Raw genomic sequence first — 18870 nt, 5'->3', positions numbered from 1 at the left:
GGATTGATGTTTGTCTCTGCTTATTTGAGCTGTTATTGCCATAATATGGACTTTGTCTTTTATCAAATAAGGCTGTCTTCTGTATACCAATGCTATCTTGTCATAACACAACTGATTGGCAAAAATGCATTAAGGAAAGAAATTCCACAAATTAACTTTTAACAAGGCACACCTGTTAACCTCTCTGCGCACGGAACCCGGTAGCGGGCTGAAATTCCACAACATACGGTGATCGCTACATAAATAGTCATATTAAACATTCATGAAAATACAAGTGTCTCACATGTATCGAAAGCCTAGAATCTTGCTAATCCAAATGCGTTGTCAGATTTTTAAAAAGGATTTACTGCGAAAGAATACGATGCGATTATCTGAGGATAGAGCACCATAAAAAAAACTATTTCAACCAGCACAGCCTAACAAAATCACAATCTGCATTAAAATAAATAGTTTACCTTTGACGATCTTCCTCTGTTTGCAATCCCAATGCTCATTGTTACACAATGAATTATCTTTTATTTGATAAAATCCGTCTTTATAGCCTAACACGAAACATTTTGTGAACCGCTTGTGTCATGAATTCCGTCTCATTCCATTTGACGACACATTCGGGACAAATACCCACACAAAACGTGACTTTTCCAGTCATGATTGGTTTCATTGCAATCAACTGGTTTGTTTGCAACACAACCAAACCTGATGGGCCATTTCGCGGAACGTATTGACTGAAAGAAACCGATTTGAAGACAACAAGTAATGACATCACTGTGCACCAATGATATGACCACTGTTTCGTTGATTGACTGTATTTTAACCCAATGACCACTGATCGTCTTGAAATCCTAGCTGGGTAGATCGCCAATGAGCTGAGGTAAACGGCAGTACGCAATGGTTGTGTTGGAAGACCAACCCATGTAGTAAACTCCAACGTAAAGAGAGTCATTCGGGATTGAAGTTTTATACCGGAAGGAGCTACACATATTACGCACAGCATTGTTTGGTAAATGCGCAGATTCTGCTGTTTATATATCAATCAGTATGGCGACTAAGTCAGGGAAAGCTAAAACGAAGTCTAGATATACAGGTGTACACAGTTTTAGAAGAAATTGATCGGAAAAGTGAGACAGAGATTGGTTGTAGGACGATTAATTTAGCGATTCCCAAGTGGAGGAATATTTTTTGAACGGAGAGGACATGTTTTGGACTGGTAAGTTCTTCTCATGCTAATGCCCTTGTTTGAAATTAATAATCTAAAATATGTGATTTTATTTTATTTTAGAAGCAATATATAAAAATGTAATGTAAATTAAATGTGAGATACAATGGCATACAATGACATTGTAGACGATTCTGTGCTTCCAACTTTGTGGCAACAGTTTGGGGGAAGGCCCTTTCCTGTTTCAGCATGACAAAAATCCTGTGCACAAAGTGAGGTCCATACATAAATGGTTTGTCGAGATCAGTATGGAAGAACTTGTCTGGCCTGCACAGAGCCTGACCTCAACCCCATCAAACACCTTTGGGATAAATTGGAACGCCGACTGTGAGCCAGGCCTAATCGACCAACATCAGTGCCCAACCTCAATAATGCTCATGGCTGAATGTAAGAAAGTCCTTGCAGCAATGTTCCAACATCTAGTGGAAAGCCTTCCCAGAAGAGTGGAGGCTGTTGTTGCAGCAAAGGGGGGGGGACCAACTCCATATTAATGCCCATGATTTTGGAATGAGATGTTCGACAAGCAGGTTGCCACACACTTTTGGTCATGTAGTGTATGTAATCATTCCATTCTAGGTCAAAAGTTTACACTGTTCAGTTAATAAAATATTGGATTAACATATTTTTGGCAAACCATCAATTACCTAGATTGTGTGTGTGTGTGTGGGGGGGATGCGTGACAAGAGCCCTCCAAAAACCAGATGTCAAGATCTTCTAAAAACAGACTGCGTTGATTGACCGCTTGGGGTTTAGAGGAACGGAGAGAAAAAGTGAGGACAGATTAAGCCCTATAATCTGCAGGAAGGACAGCCAGCAATCTATCGTCCAAAATTCACCAAAAACAGAGCCTTCAGAGTCAGATTATACCTTGTATCTCAGTTCCCCGTGTACTGCGTTCCACACTATACATAGGCTACAAATCCTTTTTAGATCATGGCCATCATTCTAAAACACCCTTAAGTCTAGAGAGACAAAGTGGGCTAATAATTACCTGTTGAAAACATTTGTTTATGTTTTTTACATGTCTAATTCTGTCTATTTCACTGTTATGCATCTTCAGATGTTTAAATGCTATTTTTTTTCAATTAAGTTTGATGTAGCACAGGAAGAGAAGTAATTAGGGGGTGGGGGTCGTCTTGGCCAGGGTTCTCCACATAGTGGAGGTCTACATTCTACAACAGGATAAGAGGCGGTGGCCCACCACTTCCTCTGAGTCCAAACACTGCCGTCACACGCACCACAAGGGTTTGTTATTGTACAGCTGTGTGCCAAGGAGTTTGTTGGCTATACAGCACAAACAGATCTGGGATCAGGCTAATGGCTTCAGACAAGCAGTGATGGGACCACACCCTTACCACAGGCCACAAAGGGGGAATAAGGAAGTGATGAAACAACAGTTGGTACATGATTGTAATGTAAACACTTGTGGTAGAGGTTTTGCTAACCACCAATCTAGGATCAAGTTACTTCACCCAAAATTCTAACCTTAACCATTAGGAGGATTTTCCAAATCTGAGCCTTGACAAGCAGTTAGGGTTCATTTCTACCAGCTCCAATACAAACAGTTCAAACTAGGTGCCCCTGTCAAGGTTGTGTGAGCAAGTCTGAACTGTAAGTATTTGTACAGATGTAGGATCTTAATTTGATTCATCTTTTGTTGCTGGAAATGTTTATGCAGATGAGCTTTGTGATTTACATAAATTCACTGAAAACCTACACTAACACACAGTTATATTATATTGACATTATTCCACATTTCATGTAGCCTCATTTTGACTAGATAATAGCGTAACCACAGATCAAGCAACAGGACTAAATGTTCCAATCCTGTTACTACAGGAATATTTTGCTCAAATTAAAGATCCTACATCTGTACATTTGTCATTCTGTCCAATGGAGAGCATTTGTTTATGGAAGGAATGGCACACAGATTATTCGGGCATCTGTCCAGGAGAACACTGGCATGCTTATCCTATACGAGGGAAAAGAGGGATGTCTACATGAGAAGAAAAGCATTCTGCACCAAGATGTCCCAATCTCAGTTTATTTTTCTATGAGATCCTTCCTCATTGAGGATCATTACAGCCAAAACCTCAGTAATTTCCCCTGTCCTGAGAACAGAGGATAGAGGAAAATTCCATTCAATTCCAATGTACATTAAAGTGGCTGGCGAGGAGGGAGGGAATATCATTAGACACGAATTGCATAGATACTCCCATAGTCGTAGCACATGCTCATTTTAATGTACTTGAATAACTAGGATGTCTGTTACATTAGCCACAAATGGGATATGAGAACACTACACATTCTGCATCAAGGATCATGTGGAGTGTAGGACTTCCTTCCTTGGTGATTTGAAAAGAACACAGAGATCAGAAGAATATGGTAGTCAACAACTCAAGCCGACTTGGTTTCCACCCCACCCTGGCACAGTGGGCTACTGAAACTGTGTGTGTGTGTGTGTGTGTGTGTGTGTGTGTGTGTGTGTGTGTGGCAGTAGTGTAGGCAGACCGCCTCTCCAAACTAATTACTTCAGACCCAGTTCCCCTCGGTATGACACGTCTGCGCCCCATGTAGCCCTCTGCTCCGACAGGCCCTGTGCATCACCCTCTGCCTACCACCTACAACACGATTTGCTTCAATTCACCCATCAAACCTAATCTCATAAACAGCTTCTTCCTATAGGACAACTGCTATTAAGTTCTGCTTTTCAAAGGGTCACCTACACCTGACCAGTGTCTGTTATCCATTGTGTGTACGCACGCGCGTGTGCATGTGTTTTTTTTTGTTTAACTATCCTTGTGGGTACCAGACCTCACAAGGGTAATAAAACAAGGGAAATTCGGACCAGTGGGGACATTTTGCCGGTCCTCATGAGGAAAAATGCTATTTTAGGCTTTGGGGTCATCTATTTTTTTTTTTTAACAATGCATTATGCGAGAATAAAACAATTAATAAAAGTCCCAAGATGGTAGTGACTGCCCATTACTGCTTATCACTTATTATAAACTGGGTGGTTCGAGCCCTAAATGCTGAAAATCGTGATATCAGACCGTATACCACAGGTATGACAAAACATTAATTTTGACTGCTCTAATTACGTTAGTAACCATTTAATACTGTATGGCCAATATACCACACCTCCTCGGGCCTTATTGCTTAATTAACCACCATTCACAAACCAAGCCATGAGGTCTAAGGAATCATCAGTAGAACTCAGAGACAGGATTGTGTCGAGGCACAGATCTGGGAAAGGATACCAAAAAAATGTATGCAGCATTGAAGGTCCCCAATAACACAGTGGCCTCCATTCCTAAATGGACGAAGTTTGGAACCACCAAGACTCGTCCTAGAGCTGACGGCCTGGTCAAACTGAGCAATCAGGGGAGAAGGGCCTTGGTCAGGGGGGTGACCAAGAACCCGATGGTCACTCTGACAGAGCTCCAGAGTTCTGGTCTGATGAATCCAAGATTGAACTCTTTGGCCTGAATGCCAAGCGTCACGTCTGAAGGAAACCTGGCACCATCCCTACGGTGGAGCATGGTGGTGGCAGCATGGTGGTGGCAGCATCATGCTGTTGGGATGTTTTTCAGCGGCAGGGACAGGGAGACTAGTCAGGATCGAGGGAAAGATGAACTGAGCAAAGTACAGAGAGATCCTTGATGAAAACCTGCTCCATTGCGCTCAGACTGGGTAAAAGGTTCACCTTCCAACAGGACAACAACCCTAAGCACACAGCCAAGACAACGCAGGAGGGACTTCGCGACAAGTCTCTGATGTCCTTGAGTGGCCCAGTCAGAGTCCGGACTTGAACTGATCGAACATCTCTGGAGAGACCTGAAAATAGCTGTGCAGCGACGCTCCCCATCCAACCGGACAGAGCTTGAGAGGGTCTGCAGAGAAGAATGCGAGAAACTCCCTAAATACAGGTGTGCCAAGCTTATAGCATCATACCCAAAAAGACTTGAGGCTGTAATCACTGCCAAAGGTGGTTCAACAAAGTACTGAGCAAAGTACTGAAATGTAATGTTTTTTATTTTAAATACATTTTCAAAAAAATGTCAAACCTGTTTTTGTTTTTGTCATTATGGGGAATTGTGTGTCGATTGATGAGGGGGAAAAAACAATTTCACCCTTTTTAGAATAACGCTGTAACGTAACAAAATGTGGGAAAAGTCAAGGGGGTTGAATACTTTCTGAATGCACTGTACATCGCACAGTTTGGGCTTGATCTGATTTCTCTATAGAGAAACTACACAATGTGTGCGTTGCGCCACCCCCCCCCCAAAGAAAGATGAACAAAATGGAATTTAAATAATTGAACCGAAGTCGGCTGGTTAGTTGAATGAAAACCAAAATGTTGGTTAATTGCTCAGCCCTAGCAATGAGAAAGTATATTTAAAAATAACCAAACAACCCTGGTTACGTAGGCCTAGGTAATACCTTCACGGCACCGCAAGAAACTTTAGCCAGGGGAAAAGGAGTGAGAGTAATACAGTACATGAAGGCCATCCCACACCAGCTGTGAATGTCATCACACAAACTACCACCGCCCAATCACAAAGCACTCAGGAAGAACATAACATTTATACCATGTCACACTTTAAACCAATGTTTTTTTGCCGCTGAAACAATTTGTGATGTGTTGAGTTGTTGTTTTTTATTTTATACATGTATGTTTATTTAATTTGATCCCTTAGGTCTCGAGTGGGGTGGGATTAGGATGTGGGAAGGGGGGGTGTAACTTCATCTTGTATTCATGTTTGCTGACAATTATTATTACAAAATAAAATACATTTGATCACAAAAAATACTGTTTGTATTCATCTGAATTTACAGTAACCAGAACATACATTTAAAAAATCCCCAGACAGGGTATTAAGTAGTGTAAAAACGAATTGACTGAAATCTGCAGACCTCATTCCTTTGATTTTGGAAATATAGAAGGCAGGCTTGGGCCCAAAGAAGAACAAAAAAACCTGTCCACTACAAACAGCCCCTGGGTCCTAGCTTTCTAGGTCTTTCTGTAATAATATCTGCAATATCAGCAAAACTGTACTGCACTGACCATCACTAAAATTGTATTTTACTATCCATTGAATCAAATTCAATCAATACAGATTATAAGACTGGTGACAAATCGACAGTCAGTGCAAAAATGCAATAAGGTAGCAAATTCCACTAGTCGCCTAGTCTGACGTCTTATCGGGAATGTTTACCAAACTGTAAATCTCATTTCCAGCTCCAGCCCAGCAGTTCCTGGGCCACTTGTCAAAGTGCTTACATGGATGCCGGGTTAAAGTCGAGCCTGAGAAGAGGGAGAGAAAGCATTGGAGGAAGATGGAGGGTAATGAGGTTACAGTGGTGGTGGAGCACAGATTTTGTACGGTCAGGAGAAATTGGGGTTCGTATACTGTGTCTGTCTGTGACACGCAGGGAGATGACTTGGAGCCAAAAGGTTGAGGGTGCGAGAGCTCCTTACAACATGAGGCAGAGATGCACTGCGTCGGGGTACACTATACAACCCAGACATTTCAGATGGACTTTTTTTGTTCAAGCCCATTAGTTAATCCTAACCACATCGTGACCTGACCAGCAAAAACTCCTGCCTCCTGAAGATGATACATGACAGTCAGCCTTTAATGAAAAAAATCTTATCTGGATCTTATACCAACATTTGGTCTCAAAATACCATCATTAACCTTTCCCAGGGAGTGAGAACCCTCATTAACCGGCCCCCTTGACTGTCCCCTGTCACAGTGCCCTTCAGAAAGCTGTGTGGCCCAGCTGTTCACTTAGCTTAATGCTGAGAACATCACTAAAGCCTGAGGGTAAGACGGTGGCCCGCCTCGGTCTGTGTCATCAGGCATTGAAAAGGGATCCATTGTAAAGGAGGAAGTAGTACTGTTGACAGATCTTTTACAGACACATACAGATAAAAGTAGGTAGGCGGTAGGCACACACAGAACCTTTTATTAGCCTTTAGGTTAAGGGCCGAGCCTCCCTGAAGTGCTCGTCTTTTCAGTCTGATAAAGTCCTCAGAGCTCAGCTCAGACCTCCCTTTACTCGTAGACGATTGAGGAATTTCATAGACTTCTCCCAACCCAAATGTACAAAGAACATGAAGTTTCCTCCATGGCATTGTTGTTGTTTCAAACTGTTTAACATATTGTGGTGAGGTGAGTGGGAAGGAAACTATGCAACATCACTAATTACGATGAGAAACAGGAGGTTGATGCGGCAGTGGGACAGAAACAAACTAGCCAACTCACAGATCCTGAAGACAGGAGAAATTACTTGTGTAAGCACTTTACAAGATGCTCCCTTTGAAATTAACTACAGCAAACCTTTAAATAAAATGGCACTATATTCACCTTCACTGTTATCCAAACAGACAATACTGGCAAGTCTAGAGGGACTTGACCTTCAGTTTCAATGTCTTTCGAGGGAAAAACCTAAGTATCCCTTACACAAGCAGGTCATCCACTGAACAGGAAACTGTACAGGGCCCAGGTTAAAATAAACACAAACCCTCTTCCTCATATTTCCCAAGCATCTTTCAGGCCCACAAGGGGAATTTCTCCATGACACAGCAAAATGCTCACAGACAAACACTGCTTTCAATTATTGACAATGCCCTCTACCTCACCCTTTGTTCTGGTCCCTATTCCAAGCAAGTGAAATGGTCAAACAAATTCTACATACAGTACAGTATTGCAGGTTACCCAAATGAACTTGATCACAGTACAACAAAAATTACAGTAGTTCTCTCAGATCCAGTCTCAAATTCCCTTGGGTCCTTGAGCCCGGATGAGTTATTATATTTTTAGCATCATTAATTGCAAGACATGCAGCCTCTTTTGCGTGATGATTGCCTCAGTGAAGCACATCTAAAGCCTGCTCCCTGGTGTTTCATACATACAAAGCAGAACATATACTGCTAAACCATAAAACAAACGCACCAACAGAATCCACATTTTGTTACGTTACAGCCTTATTCTAAAATTGATTAAATGATTTTTGCCCCCATCATTAATCTAGCAGAAACCTCATAATGACAAAGCAAAAACTTTTTAGCAAATGTATTGAAAATAAAAAAAACTGAAATATCACATTTACGTAAGTATACAGACCCTTTACTCAGTACTTTGTTGAAGCACCTTTAGCAGCATTTACAGCCTCGAGTCTTCTTGGGTATGACGCTACAAGCTTGGCACACCTGCATTTGGAGGGTTTCTCCCATTCCTCTCTGCAGATCCTCTCAAGCTCGGTCAGGTTGGATGGGGAGCATCGCCGCACAGCTATTTTCAGGTCTCTCCAGAGATGTTTGATCGATCGGGTTCAAGTCCGGGCTCAGGCTAGGCCACTCAAGGACATTCAGAGACTTGTCCCGAAGCCACTCCTGCTTTGTCTTGGCTGTGTGCTTAGGGTCGTTGTCCTGTTGAAAGGTGAACCTTCACCTCAGGTTGAGGTCCTGAGCGGGTTTTCATCAAGGATGTCTCTGTACTTTACTCCGTTCATCTTTCCCTCGATCCTGACTAGTCTCCCAGTCCCTGCAACTGAAAAACATGCACACAGCATAATGCTGCCACCACGCTTCACCGTAGGGATGATGCCAGGTCTCCTCCAGACGTGACACTTGGCATTCAGGCCAAAGAGTTCAATCTTGGTTTCATCAGGCCAGAGAATCTTGTTTCTCATGGTCTGAGAGTCCATTAGGTGCCTTGGTGGTTCCAAACTTCTTCCATTTAAGAATGATGGAGGCCACTGCGTTCTTGGGGACCTTCAATGCTGCAGAAATTGTTTGGTACCCTTCCCCAGATCTTGCCTCTACACAATCCTGTCTCGGAGCTCTACGGACAATTCCTTCGACCTCATGGCTTATGGCTTAGTTTCTGCTCTGACATGCACTGTCAACTGTGGGACCTCAAATAGACAGTTATGTGCCTTTCCAAATCATGTTCAATCAAATTAATTTACCACAGGTGGACTCCAATCAAGTTGTAGAAATAGCTCAAGGATGATCAATGGAAACAGGATGCACCTGAGCTCAATTTTGAATCTCATAGCAAAGGGTCTGAATACTTATGTAAATATGGTGATTTTTAAAAATGTAATCTAAAAACCTGTTTTTGCTTTGTGTGTAGATTGATGAGGGGGAAAACATGTTTTTGTAATAGGGGTTGTGGTATCCACATACAGTGGGGCAAAAAAGTATTTAGTCAGCCACCAATTGTGCAAGTTCTCCCACTTAAAAAAATCCAGAAAATCACATTGTAGGATTTTTTATGAATTTATTTGCAAATTATGGTGGAAAATAAGTATTTGATTACCTACAAACCACCAAGATTTCTGGCTCTCACAGACCTGTAACTTCTTTAAGAGGCTCCTCTGTCCTCCACTCATTACCTGTATTAATGGCACCTGTTTGAACTTGTTATCAGTATAAAAGACACCTGTCCACAACCTCAAACAGTCACACTACAAACTCCACTATGGCCAAGACCAAAGAGCTGTCAAAGGACACCAGAAACAAAATTGTAGACCTGCACCAGGCTGGGAAGACTGAACCTGCAATAGGTAAGCAGCTTGGTTTGAAGAAATCAACTGTGGGAGCAATTATTAGGAAATGGAAGACATACAAGACCACTGATAATCTCCCTCGATCTGGGGCTCCACGCAAGATCTCACCCCGTGGGGTCAAAATGAACACAAGAACGGTGAGAAAAAATCCCAGAACCACACGGGGGGACCTAGTGAATAACCTGCAGAGAGCTGGGACCAAAGTAACAAAAGTCTACCATCAGTAGCACACTACGCCACCAGGGACTCAAAATCCTGCATTGCCAGATGTGTCCCCCTGCTTAAGACGTGTCCAGGCCCGTCTGAAGTTTGCTAGAGAGCATTTGGATGATCCAGAAGAAGATTGGGAGAATGTCATATGGTCAGATGAAACCAAAATAGAACTTTTTGGTAAAAACTCAACTCGTCGTGTTGAGGACAAAGAATGCTGAGTTGCATCCAAAGAACACCATACCTACTGTGAAGCATGGGGGTGGAAACATCATGCGTCGGGGCTGTTTTTCTGCAAAGGGACCAGGACGACTGATCCGTGTAAAGGAAAGAATGAATGGGGCCATGTATCGTGAGATTTTGAGCGAAAACCTTCTTCCATCAGCAAGGGCATGATCCCAAACGGGTCTTTCAGCATGACAATGATCCCAAACACACCACCCGGGCAATGGAGTGGCTTCGTAAGAAGCATTTCAAGGTCCTGGAGTGGCCTAGCCAGTCTCCAGATCTCAACCCCATAGAAAATCTTTGGAGGCAGTTGAAAGCCCGTGTTGCCCAGCAACAGCCCCAAAACATCACTGCTCTAGAGGAGATCTGCATGGAGGAATGGGCCAAAATACAAGCAACAGTGTGTGAAAACCTTGTGAAGACTTGCAGAAAACGTTTGACCTCTGTCATTGCCAACAAAGGGTATATAACAAATTATTGAGATAAAATAAGTGTTTGGTCAATAAAAGTTTCCACCATAATTTGCAAATAAATTTAAAATCCTACAATGTGATTTTCTGGATTTTTTTTCTCATTTTGTCTGTCATAGTTGAAGTGTACCTATGATGAAAATTACAGGCCTCTCATCTTTTTAAGTGGGAGAACTTGCACAATTGGTGGCTGACTAAATACTTTTTTGCCCCACTGTACACTAGTCGCGGTCAAGATGAGGGAGGACACTTTATGAGCATGGCCTTATTTCTATTACAGCATATTAGATGACTGTCATTCATATTCCATTCACCCACCTCAATGTAACATTGATTGGTTTAGGCTACGACACGATACTGAAATTTTCCCTATACCCATAATGATAATGCTACAACAGGAAGAGAGAAACATTTGCGTAATCCAGACCGTGACAAATCCAATACCACTTGGCACACTCTTGCCTGCATCTAGCTGATCTGGGCTGTTATCATTAATAAAACAGTTGCAAATCAGAGTTTCTATTAGAAAATTCAGGTAAGTTTATCCAAGTTTCGTTCCGTTTGCTTTCGTTCAAGGAACATTGTATAACAGAGTCGATGGAATGAATACACCCTTGATCAGCACAAACACAGTTCACTTTAATAGCAGCCACATACAAACACCATGATTTGCTCGTTGTATAATTCCTTCATGAATCTGTGCTCTCCTCCTCTCACCTTTTCCTTTCGCTTGTGGACTTCAGTGCGCAGTACAACAGCTGTCTGTGACTAGGCGAAAAAACCTTACCAAGCCAAACCTTCACACCATAACCACTAACTGATACACATAGCTTACATCGTTGTCACCTAACGATATAGTCAACATAGCCATCTACTAGAACTAACACATTAATAAACCTGCTACAATGATGCAGTACAGTGTACAGCAAGGAGTTACACCAGCGGGCCCCAGTGGCAATAAATTAATAATACCCAAAAAACGTACATTGACTTAGAAGAGTTCCAGTTTTGGATATCCATAGCCAGCTAGCTAACATAGCATTCCTCGGTCTTTGAGCCGGGTATTTGAGTAGGTTCAACTACTCGCTATCTAGGTAAGTGAGAAGATTTTTTTTTTACAAAATCTCTCATCACATTTTATTCACTGCAGTGCTAGCTAGCTGTAGCTTATGCTTTTAGTACTAGATTCATTTTCTGATCCTTTTATTGGGTCCACAACATGTCAGTTCACACTGCAAGAGCGCTGATAGCTTGGAGGATGTCCTCCAAAAGTTGTCATAATTACTGTGTAATTCTATGGAAGGTGGTGAGAACCATGAGCCTCCTAAGTTTTGTTTTGATGTCAATGTACCCAGAGGATAGAAACTAGCTGTTCTTCGGCTACACCAGGGGTGGGCAATTCCAGTCCTCGGGGGTCTGATTGGTGTCACACTTTTTCTCCATCCCTAGCAAACACAGCTGATTAATCCAATTTCATTCTAAACTGAAATCACAATTAGGTGATTATTGGAGTCAGGTGTGTTAGTTGGGGCTGGGGAAAGACTGATACCAATCAGGCCCCTGAGGACTGGAATTGCCCACCCCTGGCTACACCATGGTTCTATCCCAGAGCGCTGTTGAGGCTACTGTAGAACAGTAGTGCGTTTTAATCAATTATTTGATGACATGAATATATTTAGTGTAGTTTTATCTAAAAAGGAGAATATATTCACTATTTTAATTTCTGAAATTCACTGAGGATGGTCCTCCCCTGAAGAACCTCCACTGACAGACACACACACATAGAGCAGAGTCTTATCCACATACACAGACTGATGATTGGTTGTAAGACATGTATAATAAGATTGAGAGCTGTACTATTAGATTTTAGTGCAGCCTTTGATATTATTGACCATAATGTTGTTTAGAAAACTTGTGTTATGACTTTTCAACCTCTGCAATATCGTGGATTCAAATGAATCAATGTAATCAAACTCAGTGTTTTCATTAATGGAATCTTAACTAATGTTAAACATGTAAAGTGTGGTGTACTGCAGGGCAGCTTTCTAGGCCCTCTACTCTTTTCTAATTTTACCAATGACCTGCCACGGGCATTAAACAAAGCATGTGTGTCCATGTATGCTGATGATTTAACCATATACGAATCAGCAACCACAGCTAATGAAGTCACTGAAACCCTTAACAAAGAGTTGCCGTCTGTTTTGGAATGGTTGGCCAGTAATAAACTGTTCCTGAACATCTCTGAAACTAAGAGCATTGTATTTGGTACAAATCATTCCCTATGTTCTAGAACTCAGCTGCATCTGGTAATGAATGGTGTGGCTGTTGAAGAAATTGAGGAGACTTTGACACCATACTCCACAAAGCAAGTCCTGTAGGCTTTAATTTTTATCTTATCTTGATTATTGTCCAGTCATATGGTCAAGTTCTGCAAAGAAAGACCTAGTTACGCTGCAGTTGGCCCAGAACAGAGTGGCACATCTTGCTCTTCATTGTAATCATAGGGCTAATATTAACACTATGCATACCAGTCTCTCTTGGCTAAGAGCTGCGTCACTTCTTGTTTTTTATAAGAAACATTAAATGGGTTGGAAATTCCAAATTGTTTGCATAGTCAACATACACACAGCAATGACACACACACACTTCCTCCACCAGGCAGGCCACCAGGGTCTTTTCAGAGTCCCCAGGTCCAGAACAAATTCAAGGAAATGTACAGTATTATACAGAGCCATGAGTGCATGGAACTCCCTTCCACTTTATATAGGGCAAGTGAACAGCAAACCTGGTTTCAAAAAACAAATAAAGCAACACCTCACGGCACAACGCCTCTCCCCCATGTGACCTACTTGTTGTGTGTATGTACTGACATGTATGTGTAACTGATAGATACATACATTTAAAAACATTAACGTGTGTGTAAATGGTAATCTTTTGTCTGTAATGTCATTTCGTTATGTGTCAGACCCCAGTAAGACTAGCTGTTGCCATTGGCGGCATCTAATGGGGATCCTAATAAATCAAATAGAACAGTTTTGTTTAACGGAGAGCAAGGTCTGACACACGACAACAAAAGAGTACCCAAAACCCCTGTATGGATGAATTACAAAGGAATTGTACTCCGTTCAGATCCAAGATAAAATAAAGATGGTTAACTTTTTTTTCCCACAAGTGGCTATACAGGCAACATGGGATCAGGATGTTGCATAGTCTAAAACTCACCCAACCAGTAAAGTCTGATAAACACTAATATTAGTCTTAAATAGTGAAAAACAAAAGGACCAAAATAAATAGACCTACCTTAAAAGGTAGATTAATAGCCTATTATAGGTTCTATCCTACCTGTCAACACCACCCCTGTGCCACACAAGCATCCCAAACAACTTGACTGACAACATTATGCATCCCTGTCCAGAGACAGTTATTGACTGTGAACCTTTCATTATTAACTTATCTGCATAAGGATATTGTGTGACCCTGCTGGTTCTCTATGAACATTTGAACATCGAATAACAATCTGGCCTTAATGAGCATGTACTCTTATAATCTCCACTCCACCTGGCACAGCCAGATTAGGACTGGTCACCACATGCAGGAGTGGGCAACTCCAGTCCTCAAGGGCCTGATTAGTGTCACACTTTCACTTCATCCCTAGCAAACACAGCTGATTAATCAAATTGCATTCAAAACTGAAGATCATGATTAGGTGATTATTGTAGTCAGGTGTGTTAGCTGGGGCAAATCTGTGACACCAATCAGGCCCTCAAGGACTGGAATTACCAACCCCTGAATAGAGCCTGGTTCCTCTAAGTTTCTTCCTAGGGTCCTGCCTTTGTAGAGGTTTTCCTAGCCACCATGCTTCTACATCTGCATTTGTTTTGCTCTTTAGGGTTTGTAGGCCCAGTTTCTGTATAAGCACTTTGTGACAACTTTTGATGTAAAAAAGGGCTTTATAAATACATTTGATTGATAAAGGCAAAAGGTCAGTCAAACCTGCCATGATGAAAATGACATGCATGAAAGTATGCATAGGTATGTTTATCAGAGAAGCCAAGTTCTTTTTTTTTTAAAGAAGCAATGTATAAAATTGACAGCCTACACCTGCGTCAAAAGAAATAAAAATGAGTTAGACTGAGCCTACACTGCTGCCTTTCAACGTTTCGACTAATCCCATATGGGACTGTCTTTTGTGAACAAAAACTACGATAAACGTACATTATTACACAACACAACATATTTTGTGTGTTATAACCAAGTCACTCTTGATCGTTATTTTCACAAGCTCGAGAAAGAAGAGCAACGCTGGCTGCACCATTGTACCAGTTATTAAAATAAATAAAAACTTACCATGAAAAGCCTCGATGCACAGCTCAGGAGGAGGTTGACAGTAAAGTAAATTCTTTATAAACTGTTTGGCGCGGGTGTTCTAATTTTTAATCTATAATTTGTAGCCGAAAACGATTTTTCGAGCGTAGAATTTCCGTGTCTTCCTCCTTGTGTATAGCGATGGCGCGTGTTTTTGGTGTGAGCGCTCCAGCACACTGTTCAGGTCAGATGCTTGTAGAAAAATTCCCGTTCCGTCTCCGTCTGACTCTGAGCCCAGCCCCCAATTGGCTGCCAACCATAGCTTCACCACCACTGGCTGAAGTAATGTGATGACCAGTGAACTGAAGAATGGGTCTCTTGTCTACGACTGCTGTTTTTTAGATGCTGAATGTGCAGTGAAACACAGACAAGTGGAAATTTATATGATTTCCTGACAATAACAACAGTCTCTCAGAACCATCGACAGTGACCTTCAATATAAGATATTACACTTCTAGGCACGTCACTCTAACTTCCATTGGCTACTATAAAACACAAGTAAATTAACAGGTGACGTCATTATAAAATCCAAATGGTTTGTCCTGAAGAGAAGTGACCCATTTGCCCTACCTGTTCTAGCACAACCGGTTCCCGTCTATTCTAAATATGTAAAACCAAACGGGGTAAACTAAGCCTACACTGCAAAGCGGGTTCAACGAGTTAGCCAGCTAACTTTGAAAAGCAACCAGAAAAAATGTTAAATAATGTTAAAAAAGCGAAACTCTGATACTGGTATGTGTGTAAATCATCCTTAATCCTGCTTTGTAATATACCCCTCTGGTCATACCTGACAACTCCCTCTTCACATTGACAATCCTTTATTCACTCAAATGAAACAAGGCCACAATATACTGTAGTAGTTGAATTCAATGCTAGCAATGTTATTTTTCTTCAACAGGCAGAAGTTTTTATTCTTGAACTTGGCATGACCCCTTACCGGGTCCAAATTACAGTATCCTACCACGCCCCATGTATACACATACATTCATAATTTTGTGTATGGTTCGGTAAAGAAACTAAATAGAAAAAGTGGTAAGCAAGTTCGGTCCAAAAAACGTATTTTCACCAAGTCAAATGAATTTATTGTGTTAGAGGTTTCATGGTGCGTGTATTTAAACCAAAGTAAATAATTTCAAGATTGTTCTATACATCAGTTGGGGTCTCTATAAGCTTCAATATGAGGTCCTAAACCTAGCATGAAAGTGCATCCTTGTAGCTGTGTGGGCTAATATAGTTAACATTTTTGCCTTGGGGTAAATTGAGCCAATGGCCACGGGGTAAATTGAGCAAATTGAAACGTTTTCTTCCCAGGCGTAATGTAAGGCATGAATGTGAGGTAATAATAGAGCCTGGCCTATGTTAAAAAAGTACAAAGTGTTTGTTAGGTGTTAAGTCTGTGTTAAAATATGCTTACAATTATTTTGAAAAATCAATTGTGATCGTGTTGAATTGTGTTTAGGAAATAAAGATAGACATGGTTTTAAAAAAGTAGTGGCAATATTTCATTCAGTACTGAAATTTACCCCAAACCCGGGGTAAATTGTGCCAAGAGACCACTTTTTTTCAAATGTGACAAGCTATTTTTCAAAACTGTAGACTTTACATGAATTCAGATTATTTCCAGGGATACACAACATCTTTAAATATATGTAGATATTGTTAGAAAGAATGCTATATTCCAATTGATGGAGTGATGCTGAATGTAAAAAAAAAGGTCTCAGTTTACCCCACTCTCCCCTACAAATCAATGTAAAAAAAAATATAAATAAAAATCAGCCATACAAAGAATGAGGGTCATTCAACCATAGGCCTACTTATTTGACCACAAGAGAATTGTATGCACGTGTATCTATTAACAATGAGGCCCTGCAAACCACTGGATCTTCTCTATCTCAGTTGCAGTATGAGCAATGAGACTTTTTGTGTTTTTCTCTTTCCACTGCTCTCACTTTACTCTAGATGCATGCTCAAGATGTTTATCATTGCAAGACAGCCTGCTAAGCTGTAATTTGAGTGATAATGGGTTCCACTGTATCCAGTGGGTTTCTTCCTCTCAAAAATTGCTGAATGGAAATAATCATCCTAAAGTAATCGGCCAATAACTAATTTAACTCAAAATGGCCGCTCTGTGGCTTCTGCAATATTAACTCACAAAGATTCACACAGCCAATTTTTACACATGGATATGATCAGTTGAATAGGGTAAACACACCATGCCAGCAGTGTTCTATAATGTTGATACAGGGTTTGACCATACACCCTCTTGCTGCTCTTGTTTATCACATAACATGACGTGTGTAGAACACTTAGGATGGCCACTTGCTTCACCCAATCTGGTCTCAGATCTGTTTGTGCTGTTTTGATAACTCCTATGGTTATTTTCATACCAAACATGCCATGACAACGACCATAGGAGTTAGCTATACAGCACAAACAGATCGGGGACCAGGTTACATCAGTGACCTTTCCCCTCAATGCATTCAACACTGTATCTCTGCAGACGCCCTGAAACCTGAACCCACCTTTTTTACCTTGCTCGGCCACTCTGACACAATGCTAGGAACTCAGGACAGCATAAAATCACCTATCATGTGATCTACTCTCCTACCAGCTTAGCAGCCTGTTTTGTCTGGCCCTGCAAGTTCCAGCCCTAGTGATACATGCTAGTGTGTAATGCTTATGTAGTGCGATCCCGTGTTAATTGGAGCATGTTATGTGGATTCCATTCCCACATGGACCAGATACAATTATGAATGTGGTAACTGTAAGTGGTTTTGGATGTAAGCGTATTACTATTATCATGCATATGATTAGGGAGACTATTTCCAACAGAATGCAAATTGTTTTTTTACGTGGCTTTTCTTACCAGCCTGCTCTCTGAAATGGATAGGGAACATCTTAGTACATTGGAGATTATATTTTTTGTATTTTCAGCTCAGGTGGGGGCAGGTTAAATATGTAGTAACCTAAAGGTATTTACAAGCAGGCATGGTGAAAGATACAACTTTATAACCAAACCAGGACTGAAGCTCAAGCTCAAGCTATTGCTCTGTTTACTGAAAATAAACAGAGCAAACAACATTACATAAACCCATGTCAAACCATTGGAATGTTATGACAGTGGGTTTCTTCAGCGCTCCTTAATTCATCCCTTACATACTTCCCTATTCAAAGTAAATAGAGCAAACAAGATTACATAAACCCATCTCAAACCATTAGAATGTTATGACAGGGGGGGTTCTTTAGCACTCCACAGTTCGTCCCTTACATACACTGAGTATACAAAACATGAATCACAAGACTTGTCTGAAGGTCCCCCTGTACCAGTTGAAAACATTTATGGAAGTAAAACAGTACCAGGCAAACGTTGGACACAGCTACTCATTCAAGGGTTTTTCTTTATTTTTACCATTTTATACATTGTAGAATAGTAGTGAAGACATTAAAACTATGAAAAAACACATGTGGAATCATGTAGTAAGCAAAAAGTGTTAAACAAATCAAAATATATTTTATATTTGAGATTCTTCAAAGCAGCCGTACTTTGCCTTGATGACATCTTTGCACGCTCTTGGCATTCTATCAACCAGCTTCACAAGGTAGTCACCTGGAATGCATTTCAACTAACAGGTGTGCCTTGTTAAAAGTACATGTTATGCGTTTGAGCCAATCAGTTGTCTTGTGACAAGGTAGGGGTGGTATACAGCAGATAGCCCTATTTGGTAAAAGACCAAGTCCATATTGCAGCAAGAACAGCTCAAATAAGCAAAGAGAAATGACAGTTCGTCATTACTTTAA

At 41.1% G+C, this 18870-nt stretch overlaps 1 protein-coding gene across 2 annotated transcripts in view; it reads right to left on the bottom strand.

Annotated features, from left to right (window-relative positions):
- The window catches only part of LOC112223631 (leucine zipper putative tumor suppressor 2 homolog), a 45676-nt gene extending 30212 nt beyond the window's left edge, over window positions 1–15464 (bottom strand). Inside the window, exon 1 of one of the 2 annotated variants that reach the window (XM_024386724.2) lies at window positions 15055–15464. The gene's annotated coding sequence lies outside the window, so the exon portion shown is untranslated. The remainder of the gene's footprint in view (window positions 1–15054) is intronic. The other variant, XM_024386722.2, reaches the window with a different exon arrangement.
- Between the last annotated feature and the right edge of the window lie 3406 nt (window positions 15465–18870).

This window comes from Oncorhynchus tshawytscha, linkage group LG24 (genome assembly GCF_018296145.1).
Source record: "Oncorhynchus tshawytscha isolate Ot180627B linkage group LG24, Otsh_v2.0, whole genome shotgun sequence".
In the NCBI taxonomy this organism is placed as follows: Eukaryota; Metazoa; Chordata; class Actinopteri; order Salmoniformes; family Salmonidae; genus Oncorhynchus; species Oncorhynchus tshawytscha.
Note: the sequence above shows the minus strand (reverse complement) of the source record. Positions and strands in the feature narration are given on the sequence as shown.